This window comes from Cuculus canorus, chromosome 2 (genome assembly GCF_017976375.1).
Source record: "Cuculus canorus isolate bCucCan1 chromosome 2, bCucCan1.pri, whole genome shotgun sequence".
In the NCBI taxonomy this organism is placed as follows: domain Eukaryota; kingdom Metazoa; phylum Chordata; class Aves; order Cuculiformes; family Cuculidae; genus Cuculus; species Cuculus canorus.
In genome coordinates this window covers 120,368,534-120,389,460 of record NC_071402.1, presented here as the reverse complement: position 1 = coordinate 120,389,460, position 20,927 = coordinate 120,368,534, and the positions used below count along the sequence as shown (strand labels likewise).

At 38.2% G+C, this 20,927-nt stretch overlaps 1 protein-coding gene across 8 annotated transcripts in view; it reads right to left on the bottom strand.

The window, feature by feature from the left end:
• The window catches only part of THRB (thyroid hormone receptor beta), a 176,182-nt gene that overhangs the window by 122,736 nt on the left and 32,519 nt on the right, over positions 1-20,927 (bottom strand). For 5 of the 8 annotated variants that reach the window (XM_054058196.1, XM_054058193.1, XM_054058195.1 and 2 more), the window contains one exon: positions 7,970-7,999. The exons of 2 other annotated variants lie outside the window; for them this stretch is intronic. The gene's annotated coding sequence lies outside the window, so the exon portion shown is untranslated. Of the gene's footprint in view, positions 1-7,969; positions 8,000-11,090; positions 11,109-20,927 lie in introns of those variants that run through there. One more of the 8 variants, XM_054058194.1, reaches the window with a different exon arrangement.

The window sequence follows — 20,927 nt, the reverse complement described above, 5'->3', positions numbered from 1 at the left end:
AAAATTTGGTAGTTCTTTTCCATGGTGACAGTCAGACGTGGAATACAACATTTTCCTTGATTTCTGTGTGACCTTTATGGAAATGTGCTGCCTTTCTGTGAGGTGCACGTGCGCCTCAAGTCTAAGTTCAGAACACAAAATTACCGTCCCTGAAATATGATTATTTTACCTTTACATCTGCTTTTTTTCTGTGATTATTAAATCAAAGAAGGTATCATTGGTTTTTAAATTAATTTGTGAAAGGAGAATGAAAGACGCTGATGGCTAGAAGGATGGGAAGGAGTTTCTAACAGATCAAAAGAGAGAGCATTAATGAGCAGATGCATCCTGAAAGGTTTCTTAAATGCAAGCAAGCATAGTGACTGTCTCGAGACTGTTTCATTACAAATACAGGTCTGCCCATCATCGTACAGGGAAAAGAGCCCTTACTGATGCTCAAATATCCTGTAATCCACCATTCTGCAGATGAGCAGAAAGAGAAAACATCAGAAGGATCCTCAGTCAGAGTGTTTCCACTTGAAGGAAAAATACAGACTCCGTTTAGTCCTCTCTCGCTCTGCAAACAAAATCATCCCAAGTGAAAACACAGGAAGAGCAAGAAATTGAACTCCTATCTCCCATCCTCCTGCCTGATGAGGACTGCAGGAGGTCCACCTTTGGCAGAAAGCCATCTTTGATCCTCAACTATACTCTAACTCCAGCGGTACCCAGAGACCACAGAGAGCTCAGGCCCTTCAAGGGCCAAACTCCACCGCTGCTCTTCACAGAGCAGCTCAGGTAAGAAATACTCCATGTGCACAATATCCTTTTGAATTATGCAAGTGAAGACCCTGAACAAAGAACCCAGTATACCACGTAAGATCAAGGAATTAGAAACTAATCAGAAAGTCTGACTCTCCAGTCTCTTGACCATACTCTTCAGCCACTGAGTTGGGCTGGCATGCTTGAGGCAGCTTTACAACTGAAAAACAAAGCATTTGAAGCTGTATTTCTTCTTTTTTATAAATGTAATTTTAACTTGTCTAGCTCATCATGCAACTTCAATCAAATAGGCACGCTGGCTTGCGGTTTGGTTAACATTCACCTTCATGGGTTCTTTTCCATTTCAGAAGACGAGGCACTTTTTAACTTGGAGACAAACTGTTCTCTGTCAGGAACAAAATTAGCCATCAATCCTGACTGGCTGCACCTAAAATCCATTTTTTAAAAAATTCTAGGATATACATGCATTTCACTTTGAACTTCCTACTAGATTGCACTTGCACGTACATTAGTACAAAGTTAGAAACTTCTACGCCTTTCACTGCCTGAGGGAGCCAAAAATATTAGCACTGATTAAATATTTATTTTGTAGCAACATGAAATCTATCATGCAACAGAAAATTACTTTGAATGATACCTCTTCAGCAAGGCTGTGACTTACGGCTTTTCCTCTTACTAAGTTACACATTCAATAAAAATACAGCTGGGCCAAGAAAACTCTGTTTTGTTTTGGCAAAGCATCAGACGGCATCTTCTGGTTTGCCAACACAGGCAGAATCTTGTCTAACTGTGGGATGCTCCTGGATTTACTACCTGTTAGCGAAACTATTAAGAAGCACTGAAAGATTCCAGCCCCTTTAACGTATTCTCAGTTGAATCTCACCAGTTTGCAAGCTTTCAGCTTGGACACAAAAATACAGCAGTCTTTCCCCACCTCTCAGGGAAAAACTAATAGGAGAGTGTTAAGTCTCATGTTACTAGGACTTCATTACTTTTACAAGCTATGCTAAATAATTAAACTGCGCTTGTCAAATAAGTGATCAGAGAACATTTTGTGCTGTGACATACGTTTTTATTGTCTATTTACCTCATCTGACAAAACTAAATCATTCACAGAGTCTTCTGCACAACGGTGCAAACAACTGAGACCCTGAATGTGGAGAGGGGGAGAGCTGTGGGACTCAGAGGACAAGTGTATATAGGATGCGATTAAAGAAAAAGCACTGGATTAAAGCCATAGATGAGGAAATTGAAACAACAGAACGAAAGCTTGCTCTGACGATGCTGCTGAATGAGAATGACCTTGAAGAAAATCTAGCTAGCATCATTTTGATCTGTAGCAGCTTCTAGACAAGCTTTCTATGGACTCTCAGACCCTTAAAGTAGGCAAAAAGGCAGAAAATGGATGCATGTTGCTAAGAGATACTAGGACTAATAATATACAGCAAACGTTGACTTTCCCAACCTTTAACTTACCTTCTTTTCTTAATCTGAGATATTCTAAGGAAAGCCAGATCCCTCAGGGCAGAAACAGAGGGCCTATGAGCTATGTGCAAAATGACTACGGTAGAAAAATTAAACTAGCAACCTACCCCTCCACCACATCCAGAAGGCAGAACTGTTTCTGTAATGCCAAAAGACGAACAGAATTTCTGACACAGCGCACGTTGTCCTACCTGTCCCTCCTATCCACAGGTAGATCTTAGGAGTCCAGTCCAACAACAGGACAGACAAATGAAACAGATCTAGCCAAATGAACAGCTGTCTCTCCCACTGATGGGAATTTATCTGTTCTCCCAACCCGGCAATTTTTCAGAAGCTGTCTAAAGGTTACTAAAACCAAAACACCATCCGGATGCAAATCCCTTTTGGTAGCAGCCACACGTGCTGTACCAGCCTGCTGCTACCAGAGCCACATTCACCCTCCCAGGGCTGCAGCAAACAGCAGGACCTGCTGTCCCGAACATCATCGTGATGTTCAAACAGGACTCTGTCAATGACTGCATACACACAATCTGCTATTTTTCAAATGTACTAGTCAACAAAAGCCACATTTCCGTTTAGCAGGAGAGAACATTCCCGATGCTCTTGTTTTCTCATGGCAGCAGAATTTGCCTGAATCGACACTTTTTGCAAAGTTATGTAACAGCGAGCACAGCACACTTAACTCTCATCTCAGCAGACATTGCAAGCACAGTATAAGCATCAGGGTACTTCATACCACACTGTGCTCTAAGCCAGTATGTGAATTAAAAAAATTAAAAATAAAAAGGTATATTTATTTCTTGGAAGAGAACAGCAAGCTACCCATGCAAAATCATGGATTCTTGTGTAGGAGTTATTAAGTAAATAAAAGTACAGGAAATAAGACTCAATAGCTTTTTAATGCAGTAAAACTGAGCCTTTAAAGCAAGTGCAGCCCTTCAATATAAATAACAAATTCAGGACTAGCAGTGCTTTGGGAAATGAGCCAAAGCAACTTCCCAGACCTCAACACAACTCCTCATTTTTGTGATCTGGTGTGCTTCTACAGCATTGCCTGAACTGAAAGAAATGCCATGGAAACTCTAGCATTAACCAAAATCAATTTTGCAGCCTTGTGTACCACTGTCTAGGAGAGGTGGTTTTTCTGTTTTCCTTTACATTAAATAACTTAGCCATGAGCTTTCACGTGGAAGAAAGCAGCGACAATTTGATGGATCAAATACATTTACTAATGGACAAAGCAATTTTCTTCCATGGCATAGCCTCCTTCACTTTTTCAGAACTGAAGTATCCATTAAAAGTGGCACAGTGGTAGCAAAACCATGGGGAAAAAAGGACATCTTAAAGTTCTTTTTTTTCAAATACTCTTCACATTGAGTATTATGGCTATCAGTAATCTGTGAAAACTATAGGTATGCAACACATTTTCAAGAGAGACGGTACATAAAAAACGTCATACTTAAAAAAATCACAACTGTTATTGCACAGCCACCAGCCAAACACGTTTGACTCTTGACTAACCAAAGTCTTCTCTCCTTTCTACTTTACACAGCCATGAATCTCTTACCTACTGGCAAGAGTAATTAACCTTTTTCTCATCCTTCTCCAACCTCTTGCTCTCCCTCACTTTCCTCTTTTTCTTGGACATCCATGAAAGCAGGTGTAGCCCCCACCTGCAGAGACACAGACTTACTTATCTCAGCCATCTTACTTTGGGTTACCAAACACAAAGGTATGTCTCCTCTCTATTTTTGTTTTCCTATTGTTTTAGTCTAATAATTGTCCCAATTCATGTTTAGACTGCCATGTGTAACCATACATACGGGTTAGTCAAAGGAGGGAGAGAAGCGAGGATGGTCAGAGCACAGAAACAACGAGCCAGGTACCAAACATCCATCACGGAACAGCAGGTCTCAAGTGTACTGGAACAAAAATCTTCTTATAAGTTTGGGCTCACCCTAAAATTAGCTTGGATAGCTCTAGTTTCTTAAAGTTTTACAGAGGAGCTTTTCCACAGGTCTTTCAACAGAGCTAGAATTACAGGAAAATGCTCCTGAATAATTTTTTATGCACACATATGGCATGCACAACACTTAGCTGTTGCTCCTGTCATAATACTAAGGAGTTACATTGTACATTCCTATAAGAGAAGCTACACTACATAAATGCAGTAGGGTGACATAATTCTGAACAAAAATGGATAGACTTTTCCATTTGCAAGATTTTGTACAGTAACTCTTGATTAATTTTGGACATCGAATTTAATGAGTTTATCCAAGTATCAAAACCGAGTCAGGGTTATTCTTGCTCAACACTGTCTTTCACGCTTCTTCAAAAAAAAAAAAGACTAAAATTACTTTCTTGATCAACCATTTCTACATATTTTCTATGAAAAGGATCTGCTGCCTCTTATCCAGTATAACAAGGATGCACTCCTCTGCTGCTGCTGAGAACTGAAAGACAAGTATCCTCCGTATCCTCTCAGTAACCCATGCAGGTGCCAGAGCAAACATAAAAGTTCTTTCTTTTTCAGCTTTGGGGAAAGCAGATTATTTTATATTAAGAATTTTACATAATCTGCTGAAAATTTAACCTGCTCTTTCTACTCTTATGGATATTATGAGTTCAGATATAGCATTTGGCTGTAGAAAATCTTATGTTAAAGATGATGACATTATCCTCACAGAATAACTGTAAGAAAAGCTGAATTCATTCAGGATTTTAGTTCTATCACAGAAAGGTTTCAATAAAAATAACAGACAAATCTTTACTTTTCAGTGCTCTTAATACAAAATGCAAGCTACTAAGTATGTCAGGTGAAATATTAAAAGATTATGCAGAAAGATGTGTCTACGGGCTGATCAGACAAGAGCAGATATTTGCTCAGACCTAAAATGTATGACCGCAGCACACAAAACCTGCAAACTCAGCAGTGCTGCACCCATCACCGCATTTCTTCAAGGATCTGCTCAAAGACTTTTCAACCTTTCACCCCTGGAACAAGAGTGACCTGCTCGAGCTCTGATTTTGGAAATCCTGTGGCTGCCTGTACCACATAAGAGCCTTTGTTGGTGGAGATGTGGATTTAAAAGGCCTGAAGGAACTCATGTTAATCTGGTCTGACTTCCTGCCTGGCACAGGCAGTAATACCTCACGCAGCAATTTCTTTACAAAGCACAAGAACTTGTAACTCTATTAGACGATATTTCAGAGGGAGATCTAATCTCGATTTAATTACTCCAAATGATCTACCACATTCCTTTCCATGCTTTTCCAATCGTTAATTACAGCTACAGTATCATATTTCCAACGCAAACTTCTCTTGCTTATCTTGCTGTGTTTTTGTCTGTTGGAGCCCTATCCTATCTCCCTACACAGATATTTTTAGATACTAACCACATCACACCTCAAAATTCTCTTCCCTGAGATAAATGGTTTGCCTGCTTGGCAAATCAAAATAGGGATTCCTAAATCCAACGCACAGCAGCTGTGGTGGTATTATAGATAGCTTTTGACTACAGACACTAAAAGAAAAAAGTCAATTCAAGTGAGAGGGGAAGGCACCAAGCGTCTTCTTTAACAATCTGTTCAAGCTTTCATAGCAATCACCCACTTGTAAGACCTGGAAAATTGGTATAAATAGCAATGAGACCTACAGAGTTTCATTTTTAACTTAACTGATAGATTGCAGCTCAAACTGTATCAGTAGTTAATAAATACTTTAATTTACTTGTAAAGAAATAGATGGCTGATGGCAGGTGGTTTTCCAGTATTCATATGTCAACATCACATAAAAATCCCTCTAACAAAATGATCCAGTACTTCTGCAGGCACTGTAAAGGCAGAAATCCAGGAGTGGGCAATAGGTACCCTAAAATACTTCCAGTTGTGACTCTGGGAAACAAAATGAATACATTTCCATTACTGCTCTCGCGCTGTATTACTTATGCATATTACATAGACATTTATATTACCGCAGCATTCAAAGACTCCACATAAGGCTCTCTTGTGTTAGGTGATCAACTACAAACAGAGTGAGCTTAATTCATTTTTGCAATGTTTACCCAGTTCTTGTCTGGCTAAATCCTAGTAAGGAGACAGAAGGAGGACTTGTGTCCTCCCTGGATCATGGACGCTGATGAGATCAGTGTACAAAGACTGCTCAGATCTAGAATTTCTTCTGGCATTTACTAAATCCCTGCACTACCCATGTGATTCTCAACACGTTATAAAGTTCTTTTGCTTCCTTAGCCCTGTTCCAGAAGGGCTTTCAGGCTCTCACACTGATTTGGTGCAGAACAGCAGCATCTTGCTGTCTTGGAGATACATTACATATGTACACACCTTTGTAACTGCAAATACATACACATACTTTCCATGTACTAATACAAGGCATGAATATGCAAAGCTAGACTGCCTGCTATTCACATCACTTAAAATTTTTCCATGACAAAGAAAGTGATATGGTACTGCATTACTTTTCCACAACACTTCTGTTTTTTCCATTAATATTTCACATTTCTACTCGCTTGTGGTTTCAAACAGTTTCCATTTTTCATAGCTGAACTGATTTTTTTTTTTAAGCCTCTCTCTTCCTTATTCCAAGGATGCCCTTCTGCAAATTGGGAACCCAGTTTACGTAGATGTATCAACTTTTACTGCTTTAAGATGTTAGCAGGTTTATAAAAAAGACTCCTTTTTTATCACACTTCCTTTTGGAAGATGTTTAACTTGAAATAGGTGCATGAAATCCAGCTAACAACTCTGCAAACTTTTACTTTAACCACTCATATAAACTAAACCAGGCAAATATGGGAGGAAAGGAAAACAGTAACCAACAACTATTCCCTTCCTTGGTATCCTGTGAATGGCTATTAAAATTGAAACTATTACCTATGACTTAAAAGTAATCATATATTTCTGTAATGCTCTTAACAGGTTCATACTGCCTGTCAGAATAAATTGCTATCATACACCTGGTCATGTTATTTGACACAGCTGCTTCATTTGCTGGATAACAACAGCAGATGAATGTCAGCATCCTCACTAGCCATGACAGAAAAAAAACCAAAACATAAAACTCCTCTTTTTAACAGCTCGTGCTACTAGTAACATATTGAAAGACTTCCTTCTGCCTTTTCCTTATCTGGCAGATGCATAGATAACCCATTTCCAGAATGCAGCAGCCCAAATCATGTTACGTAGAAGAGGAGGAAATGCTCACTCCAAGGAGAGCACTCCTTCTCTACAGATACATTTATTTAACTATGTCATTCATAAGCACCCATCACGGCATCTCAAAACCCAAGAATTTACTACGAAGTTAATTATTTTATCAGCATATACTATAATACCGAATTTTCAAACTGCCAAAAAGTCCTCCTTATAAGGGAAGATCCATTTGACTGAGTTGTGAAACTATAGAGTGTGCTGAAAAACAATTACCTGTAGATTCCTTACAGGCAAAAAGAAGTTTCCAAACCTATGCAGGTATCTTATTTTGATTAAAAGATCAAAGAGTGTCTCAGTAACAACAAAAAATAGTCAAATGTTATTACACTCATTCTGCAATACTACTTCCTTTTCTTTTTTGTGCTTTGACATACTGACTTATACTATGTCCAGGATCTACTCTGAAATAGTGTATATTTTAGAATATTTGTTAAAAATTACGTCCAACTAACTTGAATATCTTACTGAAATGGAATAAAATAAATCTTACCTTATTAGAGCTTCATTTTCTGTTCTTTCACTGAAAAGAGTAAAGAAATCTGTATTAAAGATCCATTTGGTAAAAGCTACTTTCTGAAGTTATTATTTTAGCTTCACATCAATTAACATCAAAACTATTTGCGTTCTTTTTACTTAACTCTAATTAACTTCCATTATTTTGGATCGTTAAACATTCTCAACACTCTGGGGTGGCAGCCTTTATTTATTTACTATCTTAATTAGTTGTTCTGAACAAATATTTCAAATGCTTCAACAACATCAATACAAACAGCTGATCTAGTCAATTCATCACCTAAACTGCAGGCTGATTAGGCACACTTTATAGGTCTATTTTCACTGAATCAGTAGATTATAACTAGTATTTGTATTGTTATTGCTTTTATTGGACACTTTGTGTTTTCTATGTCAAAACAGACTTGCATTACCGTACGCCCATTCAAAGTGTTTCCCAGCCTGCAATGCTTTTTTTAAAAGCAGCTGTTTTCTGCTCAAACTCCAGACAGGTACGGTCAGTGTAGGTCAATAAAAGCACCAAGCTATTTCATTAGACATCTGCTTCAACTATGCCATTTTAAATGGCACATTTGCCAATATCCTACCAACATAGATCACGAAACAAAAACCAAAAAAGCTTTAAGATTATTCTGAAAAAGTTCTGGCATGACTCAGAATAATCAATGAATTTTGAAACCTGCAAAAATATTAATTAATCTTTCATTTCTTTGTGACTTTTGTTCAGTCCTTTACAATTGAGAACTATGTGCCGGCATAACCATTATAACTGAGAATTGGATTCCTGTAACTCTGAAGTAAATGGGATTTTTTTTTGCCACTAGTATATGCAAGAACAGAATCACACTTTATCTTACTTCATTTTCTAAATTAGCATAATATACAGCATAAAATAGAAAACAAAAAGCTAAGTCTAATAAGATCTGACAATTATGCTGAGTCACAGGCAAAGTATCTCAACCTCTAGCACTTTCTGTACACTTCATCAGCCATCAGTCAGTATGGTTAGAAATTTACAGATGAAGAGACAAGGAGAGACCTTATTCATCTTTGTCAAGGACAAATCTGAAGCTTAGCCTCAAAGTATGTGATTGATGCAGTTGCTGAAGAGGTGAACTCTCTGCTTTACAATGAAAATATGGGGGGACGTGTGGTTTGGGGGACAGAGGGGTTAAAAACAGAGTCTTCTAGGAATGGCCGCAAATCTGTCAATCTGAGGGAAGCAAAGCTTAAATGAATAGTCTAAGTGCCCCTTCCCTTAATTTAGAGTATGTTTATGAGACCTATAAAATGAGCCTATTTCAGAAACAGAACAGGTAAACTTTAAAAAGAGACATTCCTGCAGTGCAAAAATTCATTCAATTAAACATCCATTTCGACAAAAGGCAAGAGATCTCATTTTTATGATTCAGCTCATCACAGCTGACATTTACAGTGTCTGATTTATCACAGCTGACAACCTGCGCGTTCCTACAAAGGAAGAGGAAAAACTATGAGGTCATTTTATTACTTAGTAAAACATAAAAACTCACAGGCTTAATTTTCTACAGCTCTTTCTGACAATGACCTATTAAAACACCCATCAACACCAGACTACCTCACATTTACACATCTGGCTTCAGGTATGGGTCACCCACTAGAGATAACTTAAGATGCATCACAGGCATCAAGGGAAAGAACCAGTAAGTATTGTATCATTGGATACTACACAGGGTTTCAATAGGATTGAGTGGGATTTATTACAGCATGAGCCAAATCCTCCTTACTTTTCTCATGCAAAACACACACTGAAGCTACCTAAAGTGCAACTAAGGACATATTATGTCTCTGATTCTTCATTACTCAGCTGTCCCAATACTACAACGGAACAGTCCACAGCATAAAGTTTATAGGACCAAAAGGGCTTTTGTGGGAATTGAAAGGAATATCTTACAGGATAGCCTGTTTTAACCACAAAGCAGGTACAGAGGCAAGTCTGAAGAAGACTGAAAGTCATCCTGGACTTGTGACAAGATCCACAGCTTTTCAAGCAAAGTATTTCTATGCTAGAAACACTGACAGCAGAGGCTGCTTTGAAGCATATTTAACTCATCCTACATACTTTTAAAAGAAGAATGAAAGCTGACTTTGGCAGGGTTTATGACTCTCAGGAAAAAAAACCAAAAACCAACTCCTAGCCTGCTTAAAGAAACATTTAGTATAATTTACTTTAACTGATCTAGCTGTTGATAACAGGACAAGCTACAGTGAGGGCCATGAGCCCATCATACATTCTCATGGACCTTGCTGCTTGCCTAGCTTGATGATCTCAGTAGACATTTGGCCAAGAGCACAACATCCTGGACAAAGAAGGGCCCATTATTGTCCTCCATTAGGTAGCAGGAAGCTTCTCTCTATCTCCAGATGATCTGACTTCTATCTAAGTGGAGATGACTTCCACTCCAGCATGCAGAAACCGTATCAGGTAAGTGAGGCTTAAAGCATTCAATGGTCCCTGCACAAGACTTGTCAAGCTCCTGGCTTTATCTGCCTTTGACCTCTTGGCAAAGAGTTTCACGTGGGCTCTTTGCTTTCACGCAAAAATATAGTATTTCTGGCTAACTGCTTGCACTGCTTTCATGCCTAATAACCTCCTTATTTAGATGGAGGGAAAGATCTCTTCATAAAAAAAAAAAAAAAAAAGAAAACATGTTCATTGCAATATTTACTTGTGTCATATTTCTAAGCATATGCCTCTTTACAGTAAAAACTGTACTTGTTCCCTGTCACCAAATTTGTTAACTTTGGATGCATTCTGGAGCGATTCTAGCAGACTGCCTCAAAAGCACATCAAAACAATTAAGTTAAACTAAGCAGACAACAATCCACACTCTGTGACAAAAGGCTCCATAATTTCAACAAGGTATTTACCATTATCCTTTCAATTCAGATACAAAAAAAAAAAAATATCTTTTGCAAGCTCCATCTTTTTCAGACCAACTCCTTATCAATCAGTTTTGTAAATACTAACACTGAAAAAAAACTTACTAACAGAGATTGTTTCAAGAATATACTTTGCTACTGGTGCTGTTCATGAATCTTCTTAAAAGAAGACTTACCACCAACTCCAGTCGAACCACAGAAAACTAACACTGCCAAACTGAACAGACAGCAGAAGAGATGTAGAAGAAAATTTTCTCCTGTACTAGACTTAGAAAACTCTTGATTGCATGGAGTTGTACATGTAAAAGTGCTCCTTTTGGTTTCAGTCATTATTATTTCATCTTTTCTGTTGCATGCTGTTCACCAGAAACTGCAAAGCTGAAGAAACGACAACATATCTTATTGTTAAACAAAATATGAGTTTGATCCCTACAATGAATACTCAATTAGCTAAAAGAAGTTCTTTCCAAATGATTCAGCACTTATCTGGTATGCCATAAGAGAAAAGGCACTTCGGTGCACTTCACGAAATTTAGATATAAATGACACATTCTGCCTAAGTCTTCGAGCAGATACCACATTAGGGATGAGGGTGCTACTATTCCTCTTATATATATACTACTATCCAATAAAATCCCACTAATCCTATTAAAAATTACTTTTAGGCTTCTGATATCCTTCATAGACTTCTTCAAACAGAAACAAACAACCAGGAGGAAAATTATTTGAAGCTACCAAAAGATACAATCTTTTCAGACTTTTAGACAGATTCACCATCACCCCATAATTTGCTTCGGTTTGTTTCTGTAGTTCCTGCAGGATGCTTTGATGTCCAGAGGTCCACAAGGAAAATGACTGAGCAAAGCAACCTCAATTTCCTTTTTCACAAAAGATTACAGAAATCCAAGCAGGCCTGGAAAGGCCACAGAGTTCTCACTCCATCAGAGGTAAAAAGGGAAAAGAAAGGAGTGGGGGACAAGAATCACAACCAGAAGATAAACTCATTTCTAAAGCCACTCCAATAAGTTTGGCTTTCAGTTCTGCTGTTTACCAGCTCCCAGTAAGAATTAAAATGCATGTCAGTGAAAAAAAAAAAAAGCAACAAAACCAAACCAAACTCAGAAAAAAAAGAACCTACAGGAAAAATCTCACTAACATCCCTCAGTAAAGTTCTTCCTCAAGATGCAAGGAACTCTGCTGGCACAGAAACGTAATTTAATTCTTCCTGCCCCACCAGTCTTGACTCAAGGCCATCTGATTTCACAGTTCTAGCACTTGCAGTAGTTCGCAAGTTGTGCCATGCACTGCGTAGAGTAAAAAGCCATGACTGCAGCATGCCAGAGTCTAAACTGTAACAGGCATTTTCATTTCTGAAACTCTGCACAGTGTGCCTTGGATTACTTGGTGCTTCCTTAGGAATACCCAGTCTTTGCAAGTGCTTTAAACTCTGGGACCTACAGATGCAGTTTCAACAGCAAAGACAAAATCATAGCTGGAAGGCAGAAAACATGCAAAATAACTCCATAGAAGGTGTATGTACAGATTAAAAATTAACCATCAGTGTCAAAAAAACTGTATATAAACCCAGACACAGCAATATGTGCCCACACATAACTGCCAACTGCAGGAGGAATATGTGGTCTGTGTCCTGCTGCCCCATCAGCATGACCAGTCATGAGCCACTGTCTCACATCTGTCCTTCTCCCCAAGGAAGTGATGAATGCGCATGCGTGTTCCTCTTTGTCCACCATTTATTAGTGTTCTTGATGAGAGGCTGTCATATAAATGATAAAGTTCAATAACTTTTTTGGAAGCTAGTCCTCCTCCTGAGTCTACCAAGTCTTAAATATCAGCCAAGTAGCTTGACCTAACCATTTAGAGGACGAATAATGACCGTTGCTACTATTGTATGCTTGTTCAGTCCATCCTAAAGAACCAAAACCTCACAGTTACTTTACTGAAAATGCTACGAATAAGTTGTGAAGAAGCTATTCTTTTCTCCTGTAAATGGTAAGTCCACAGTTAGTAATGTCTACAGTCCTTTTTGCCAGCATGCCCATTCTTGGTTTTAATGAAGAATTAACAAGATTAAAATATAATTTGTCTAGTAGACCCTTACGTTATATTACAGTACATTTTATTTACATTATAAATGTTAGTCACAATATTCCTTGACTTAGAAAAGAACAAAGATAAATTTATTTATGTTTTAAAAAAGTACCAAAAATAATCATTTCTAATCCACAAACTTATATCTCTACCTTTTTTAAAATAAAATTGTAGTACCCATGCCATTAAAAGGAGAAGCTAATGCATTATTTTAACATAGCAGTTTCATAAAATTCAAGAGAGCTAAGCAGACTGCAGAAAAAGGCAGCTATTCTTACTGTGCATAATGCAATCACATGCTGAAAACCAATTCTTTTCTCCCTCTCAAAAGTATTTAAGGTCATCTCAGTAGGGTCCAGCCCAGTGTCATCAGAAGTGCAACAATTCACATTTAAGTCAATGAGTAACCTTCTCTTCACCTTAGGATTGTAAACCTTGCTAAGATAAAGAACCCAATCTCAAAAGGCATAAAGATGTCGAAAAGAAGTTTTCAGATGTATTTTTGAACTACCAATGTTCATCACTTTTCTGAGCACTGCCCAGAACTTCACAAAAACCTAACACCAGTCAAATCTGAGGGGCACCTTCAAGCTATAAATGCAACATATGAAAGCGCTGCAGTGAAAAGTCTGGGGAACTTGAGGATATTTGTCCCATGTGTGTTGAACTGTAAACCACAGTTATCGGTGGAAGTTACTACTTCTGAGACTTGTAGTGCAAACAGCATCCTAGAATTTTCTCCTCTCCTCCTTCGCAGGAGAGGATTACTGAAGAAGAACCCAAGAGCAGACAAGCTGAGATCAGGCCAGCAATTCTGCTGAGAAGCGGTTTTCATACGGTAGTTTTAGCTGTCATACAGAAAAAGACAATGGAATAGAAACAAGCATTTCTAAGATCTTAAAAAATGTCTCCCTATGCCCAGTATATAATGCACATATAAATTTTCACTCAGACACAGTTACATTTAAGTAGTCTCTGAAGCTGCCTAATTTATCATTCATGGAGAGGTGGTGGTAAACCGCTAGGGAGAAAGATGTCATTTGCTAGTCGTAACCAACTATGACTAAATTCAAAATATCATAGAATCAAGATTTTCTGGCTAAGCTAATGGGATAAAAGCCTTAAGAATGATATTTGCTTTATTTTCTGGAGCTAAGGTCAAGAATGCTGAAGCTTCCGGTTTTTTTGAAGGGTACAATTGGGCTAAACTCCGATTAAGAGACAAACTGACAGATTTAGACATTTGTTTAGTAACTATGCAGGAATGTATCAAAGCCAATCTGTTGCCATTGTTTTCTGTGTTTATTTCTATCAACAAAAATCTATCAAAATACTCAAAAGTCAAAACAGCAATCATGCACACTGAAAATTCTGAATGTACAACTAGCAGGAAAGGAGAAGGTGGTATTTTTGCCATTTTCAATGTTCCATTGGAAATGTTTAATTTACGTTTCTGAATTTTCAGAAAGACAATGGTATTTGCATGGTTTTTTTCTACCTGGTACATCACGGATAATACTCGGCTGCTGGTTTTATGAGGTATTTGCAGTTGTAACTCAACAGACAAATGCTTTGTTACAAAAAGAGAACAAATAATGAGGATTTACAAAGCAGTAATTATACTGAGAGGGTTTATGCATAAGGATGTATTAAAAGAAATAATATACGCAAAATAATTTTTTTTAAGAAATCCTCTAAGCATTATCACCATTTACGCTAAGGACCTTTTTATAACATTACCATAAAAGGGATTTTAAATGTATGTCATCCCTAAAGGATGCCTGCAGTCTCTGCCAAGCTCTCCTACGTAGGCTGAAGTTGGTAGCATATACCTGTTTTACGGTTAGTAAATGATGATAAATGAGCAGAGAAAACTTTGAGCCCAAAGCAATAAACCACACTAAAGGTAGACGATGTACTCCAGCAACCAGCCAAAGCATGTCAGCTGCTGCAAGTCATGGCAGTGGAATGGGAGCAGAGACCAAAGGGTGCTGCCTGTGGTCCCCACCACCTAAAACTGAGGAGTCATGTGGCTGCATGACAAGCACAGGCAGGAGAACAACCTACCCATGAGCCCACCCAGCTACAGATCAGGTCACTAGGACATGAATGACATTGAATCAGTTGATTAACACACCATCGAGGACAAAGACCTCATTCTTGCCTTTGTGCTGATCCACCTAGTCACGAAATGCACCTGAGCACACAGGAATGGGATGCCCCAACCCATAGTAGATGCAGCCAGTATTTCCAATCTCCTGTTGCACCAGCAGCCTTCTGAGAACAGGCACTCACCAGAGACCTCTTGCTGGCATTCACCAGTGGACCTGTAATAGTAACAGCTGTGGCTGAGGCTGCTCTGACGCGAAGTGCCATTCAGCTTGTCCCAAGACTAGAGAAACACAACATCAAAAATTACTTCAAGCAACCCAGTGTCTGAACTAAAGAGGATGTTAGGTTTCACTGTGATATATTCTACAAGCAGAATCTAGCCAATAAGTTATTTTACAATATGGTGCACATTCTTTATTGAGTTGTCAATGGCTACCACAATTTCTGTTCTTCTTAAGTCAGGGAGGCTCCTACATCTTTTCAAAAAAAACCATGGAGCTAGGAATCACAAACAAAGTCAAAGAAAAATTTATAGTTATCCTGAGATCCTCTTGATCCTATTGGCTTGTTGTTAAACTAAAATGGGGAAATCTGACTGTTATTCAAGAAACTATAGGAAATAAAAATAGAATTACTTTTCCAAACCTCTTCTCTAAGATCAGTGATTCATTATCATAGTTTAAATTCTGTAAATAATTACTTATTGATGGGCAGTAGCATGCTGCGTTATGTATTAGATTTCTAAGGTTACCCTTCATCGTGCCAGAAGAGTTGTTAGTGCTAAAAATGACAAAAAAGTACATTAGTTTATAATTAATTGCTTTGATGGAGACAGGCACTAAGATTAATTAGACAGTCAAGAGAAATCCAGATCCAAACCAACTGACATCAGTCTCCTGAATAATATGTCTCCCACATAGAACCTTTTTTTTTTTAATACATTAATTATAACGTTTTGACTTCTGGCACAGATCCCTGAACCAGACAGGCCTGCAGGATGGCAGTGCAAACAGGGATGTGCAGGGAGAAACAAAGCGGTGTGAGGCACGTGCAGCTAACCCATGGCACAAGGGGGCTGAGTAGTCCTCATTTGAGAAGAGGGAGGAACAAGTAGCATCACCTCCATTATGCTTCCACACCAGCATAAAGCTGGTAGCAAAAAGAGATGCTCAAAGCCTGCCCAGTAGAGGATAGAGGCAGAGAAGCAACTTGGAGAGAATACTAGGGAGAGGCAGAGGTTCACAGTTTTCCAGTCTCGTCACTCCGAAGGGTCCACAGGCAACATTAGGCACAAAATATCCTACCTTCTCTTTTTTTCTAATTTGTTCAGGAAAGGCTTTTATACTTGTTTTGCTGCCTAGTTATAAAGAAGGAATTCTTTTCTGCAAATGCATCAGAAAGAAGTAACTCAGTATTTCAGCTAAGTTACAATGGGGTAGAAATTTTTCATTTATACAAACCAGAAGAGCTTTTGTTCCATATAATATTTCAACATTGTTTGGGGTTTTTTTTTATTTCAGGCTCAATCTATGACTTTCATGTTTGGGATCAGTCATATGCACTATGTAATGGAAAAGCTCTATAACTTATCTGAATCATTATTTTATTTCGATCTCCCGTGGTTCCAATTGTTCGTTGTTAATTAGATCCAGCCATAACATCGCATTGTGCAAAAGGCAATACTCTGTTTTAATCAAAATTTTGGACAGCATTTTGGATGGCATCTTTAACAACTTGGACAGAATATTCAGTGGTTTCCTCACCGACAAAGAATCAAAATTATTAACTATGAACATGTTTTCCACCAAATGCTGACAGTTATCATCAGGTTATTTTGATGAATATCTGCCTGTTTCATGGAGCTATTTTAGATTTCCTTGCCTTTTTTTCACCTGTTTTCTTCACTCAAAACAACAGTGAACTGTAAACCTGTCCCATGGGATGCCTCCATGATGAACCCCTAAATAATTTTTTTAATTTATCATTTTATGCTATGCCGGAAGTGATGCTGTAAACAGAAAAAGATGGCTATGATAGTTTCATATATTTGAAACCAGGCCTTTTTATTTTTGATGTTAAAATATTTTCCCCTTGGTTTAGCAGTGAATGGAAATGGTCAGTGTTAGGGAATGAAACACCAACAAGCTCACGCTCACAGACTGTCTTCGTAGCTGTATTTTGGTGACAAGGTACCAATTCAGATTATCCTCACAAGTATTTACTGATGACAAAAACGTGAAAAATATCTCCTTGGCAGGAATAAACACAAGCCCCTCCTTTTCTCTATCGATAGACAAACGGTCATTCAATGGCAGTTATAATCTCAGTGCTGCTCTTTTGAGAACCTTTGCTACGTTCTATGTTTTGCTCCGTAAGATTCACTCATTTCTGCCAGGCCACTCAGCAATTCCTTTCCTGCTGCCTCCCCCCACTACAGCCCTGAGGAACAGGGCTGACAAACAGATGTTTGTTCTTGCCCAGACACCTGTTTGTAGCAGCTCTGTCAACAACTAAAAGCAAAAAAAAGGAGAAATAGCCACTAAATCAGTTAGTGTTCTAAAGAGCATAAAAAGAAAATTACAGAGGATCATATTATCCAGCTAGAATTGTCTAGAGTTTAGGAAACTGAGATCATAATAGCTTATAGCTATGCAACTACACCATCTGCCTGACTGTAGTATACAAATTAGCAAAATCTATAACACGCTGTTTAGCCATCAGTTATTCCTGCTTGCCTTCCCGTTGCAACAATACAGGCAATAACACAATTGTTTTATAATAAATTACATTATATCATAAATTATAATATCATCATACTGTATTATATAATTATAGATAGATGTAAAAAATTGTTTGCTTTTAATCTTATATAGTTTTCAAACTACGAAAAGCTTCCAGTCACAGCCTGAAAGGAAATCTAATAAGCTATATTTGCACATACGAGTCGTGATTTTGGATGCCTAAACATTTTTCTGACAAACTGAAATGTCTTTAATGGAACCTCATTTCCAGTAAGAACTGAATACCATCTTTCAGATGTTTTCGGTTATGCACTCCAAAATGGCCTTATGCCAAATCATGAGTCACTTTTGAAAATTTAAGATCCTGTATCTGGTATCAAAAACCAGCAAAAAATAAATTCCTTAACTATTATCAGAGTAGCACTGTAATTTGGAGAAAGTGAAAAGCCCACTTTGCTGGGCTTCTTTTCTACAACAAACCAAAACATCACAGCAAAAATTTCCGATTGACAAGATAAAAAAAAAAAACCACCATACAAAAATAAGCCTCTTTCTTAAATGGGGGGGAAAAAAATCATATGTATCATATTTTAGATTTCTCACAAATCAAACAGCTTCTGGCTGTACTTCAGAAGAAAAATCAAAATAGCAGTAAAAAAAAAAAGCCTGTCTACTTTTTTGACAAGGTGGTACATATGCCACATCAGTCCATTTCAAGCACTGTGCCTCTAACAGTTTAAATCAAACCTATTAGATTTTTACCATTGAATGCTAAGGGTAAAAATCAAAAAAAAATTACCCAGCAAAACAATCATAAGCAGCAGTTTGTCCACGCAAGGCTTGAAGAATCAACATTTCAAATCTCTATTTCACATTGCTCTCTACAACTACTTGAGGGGAGGTTGTAGTGAGGTGGGTGTGGGTTTCTTCTCCCAAATGACAAATGATAGGACAATAGGAAATGGCCTCAAGTTGCACCAGGGGAGGTTTAGATTGGATAGTAGGAAAAATTTCTTTACTGAAAGAATGGCCAAGCACTGGAACAGGCTGCCCAGGGAAGTGATGAAGTCACCACCCCTGGAGATGTTAAAAAACATACAGACATGGCACTTCGGGACATGGTTTAGCAGGCACAGTGGGATTCAGCTGACAGTTGCACTGGATGATCTTAGAGGTCTTTTCCAACCTTAATGATTCTGTGATTCTAAAATTCATGAGTTCTGCTTGGCACTGAGTTTACCTATGATTGCTTCCGTTGCACAGCACAAGATCCTGCATTCATGTCAAAAGACACTGAAAAGCAGATGCCAGGAGTACAGCAACCCCCTTCCTCGTCACACAACTTTTATATCTGTAATTCCTAGCAAGTTCTGTAAAGTGACTGACAGATGTTCAGGGAAAAAAAATAATTCAATGTACCTGAAATTGTGCTGGTTTAACAGTACAGCACAGGATACAGCAGCGCTATATGCCAGCACAGCAGGAAAAAAACTCAATTGCTTTTAATAGACATGCATTTCATGCATCTAGTATAATTTGCAGTGACATTTTCCCCTGTCTATTATAGAAGCTGAAAGCTAATCATTTGCTTTTATGTAGTATATTACCCATCCCCAACACAGTGCCTTATCAGATTTCTCTCCATTTTTAAGATATTTTAGTAGCAAAAGAGGTGGGACTTACCAGATTCTTAAGATTCCTTCTAAAACTCCTGTTTTCTTCCATTCCATGTTTATATTGCCATGCAGTCATAAACTCAGACAGGCTTCAATAGGAAATGTTGTTTGTTTTGTTAGCATGGCTCATACTTTGTGTCTAACAACCTCTTTTAAAAGTTTAACTCTCCAAAGAAAATAATTCAAAAGGTAAAGAAAAATCCAGGAAATTCCAGAAAGAAAAGCTGGGATTTCAAAAATTAAGGACTGTCAATCCATTTTACCAGTGTCATTCTCTAAAATCTTCTTCTAAATATCAGAAAAAAAGTGAGAAAGCACAGAAATGGCAGTTAGAGGCATCATCGTTTTTATAACCCAGGTGTCATACAGAATATGAGAATATCTGCCTTTATGGCAGCAATTATCTTGGAAAAGATTTTCAAAATGACATTTAGTAGCAGACTTACAAGAGATCGGGAGGTGCCCACAGAAAGAACAAAAGAGATAATGACAGACCTGCTCTAGTAAAACATCAATTTAATAACCCCGAGATACTTAAATTAACAGTTAATTCTTTCCAGACCTTCCAGTCCACCTATCTAGTGAAATCCACCTTGGTGCTGCCACTGCGTAAAGACAGTATTTCAATCCTGACCCTTTCAAGATAGCCAGCTCCTACAGACTAACTTGGTTTTAATGTGTTTTGATAGACAAATAAAGCTCTCTAAGTGCCAGCAAGTCTGCATATTTAGGATGCAGTACTCAAACACACAAGTGATTAAAATCTAATGATTTTGCAAGACAAGTTCATAAGGGCTATAAATACAGCACATAGCTTCAAAAGACCTCATCAGCCAGACATCTGAGTACAAGAAGGAGATACAAGGCATAAAAGAAATCAAACCTTCAAAACTAGTGTACTAAATTGATTAGGCAACACTGGAAGAATGAGTCTTACAGGAGACTCTTCATTGTGTAGATACGTCAAACATGTTTATGAGTTCTCTTGAAAGACCTATCCTGCTAGCAACAGATCGTTCCTGCTATGCCTGCCTTCCCACTCTGTGTATCCCACAATAAACAATGCTGCCTGTGTTAGACAGAATATCCTTTCCAGACACATATCATCACCTGAAAGTCTACTAAAACTGTCCTACTCCAAAAATGGACGATGAACATAAATCTCCCAACATTCCCAATCTGAGGCAAGAGCATAGAGCGTATGAGCACAGACAGCGCTGCAGAGCTTGCCACGCTACCTATGGGTGCAAGAAAGACACCAGTCACTCAGCCAGCACTGGAAGTCTTCCGCTCTCGGAGAAGAACTGCACATTTGCTCAACCATGCCACGGATGCTACTGCATGCATCTGATAGAAAGCTGCCTCCACATGGAAC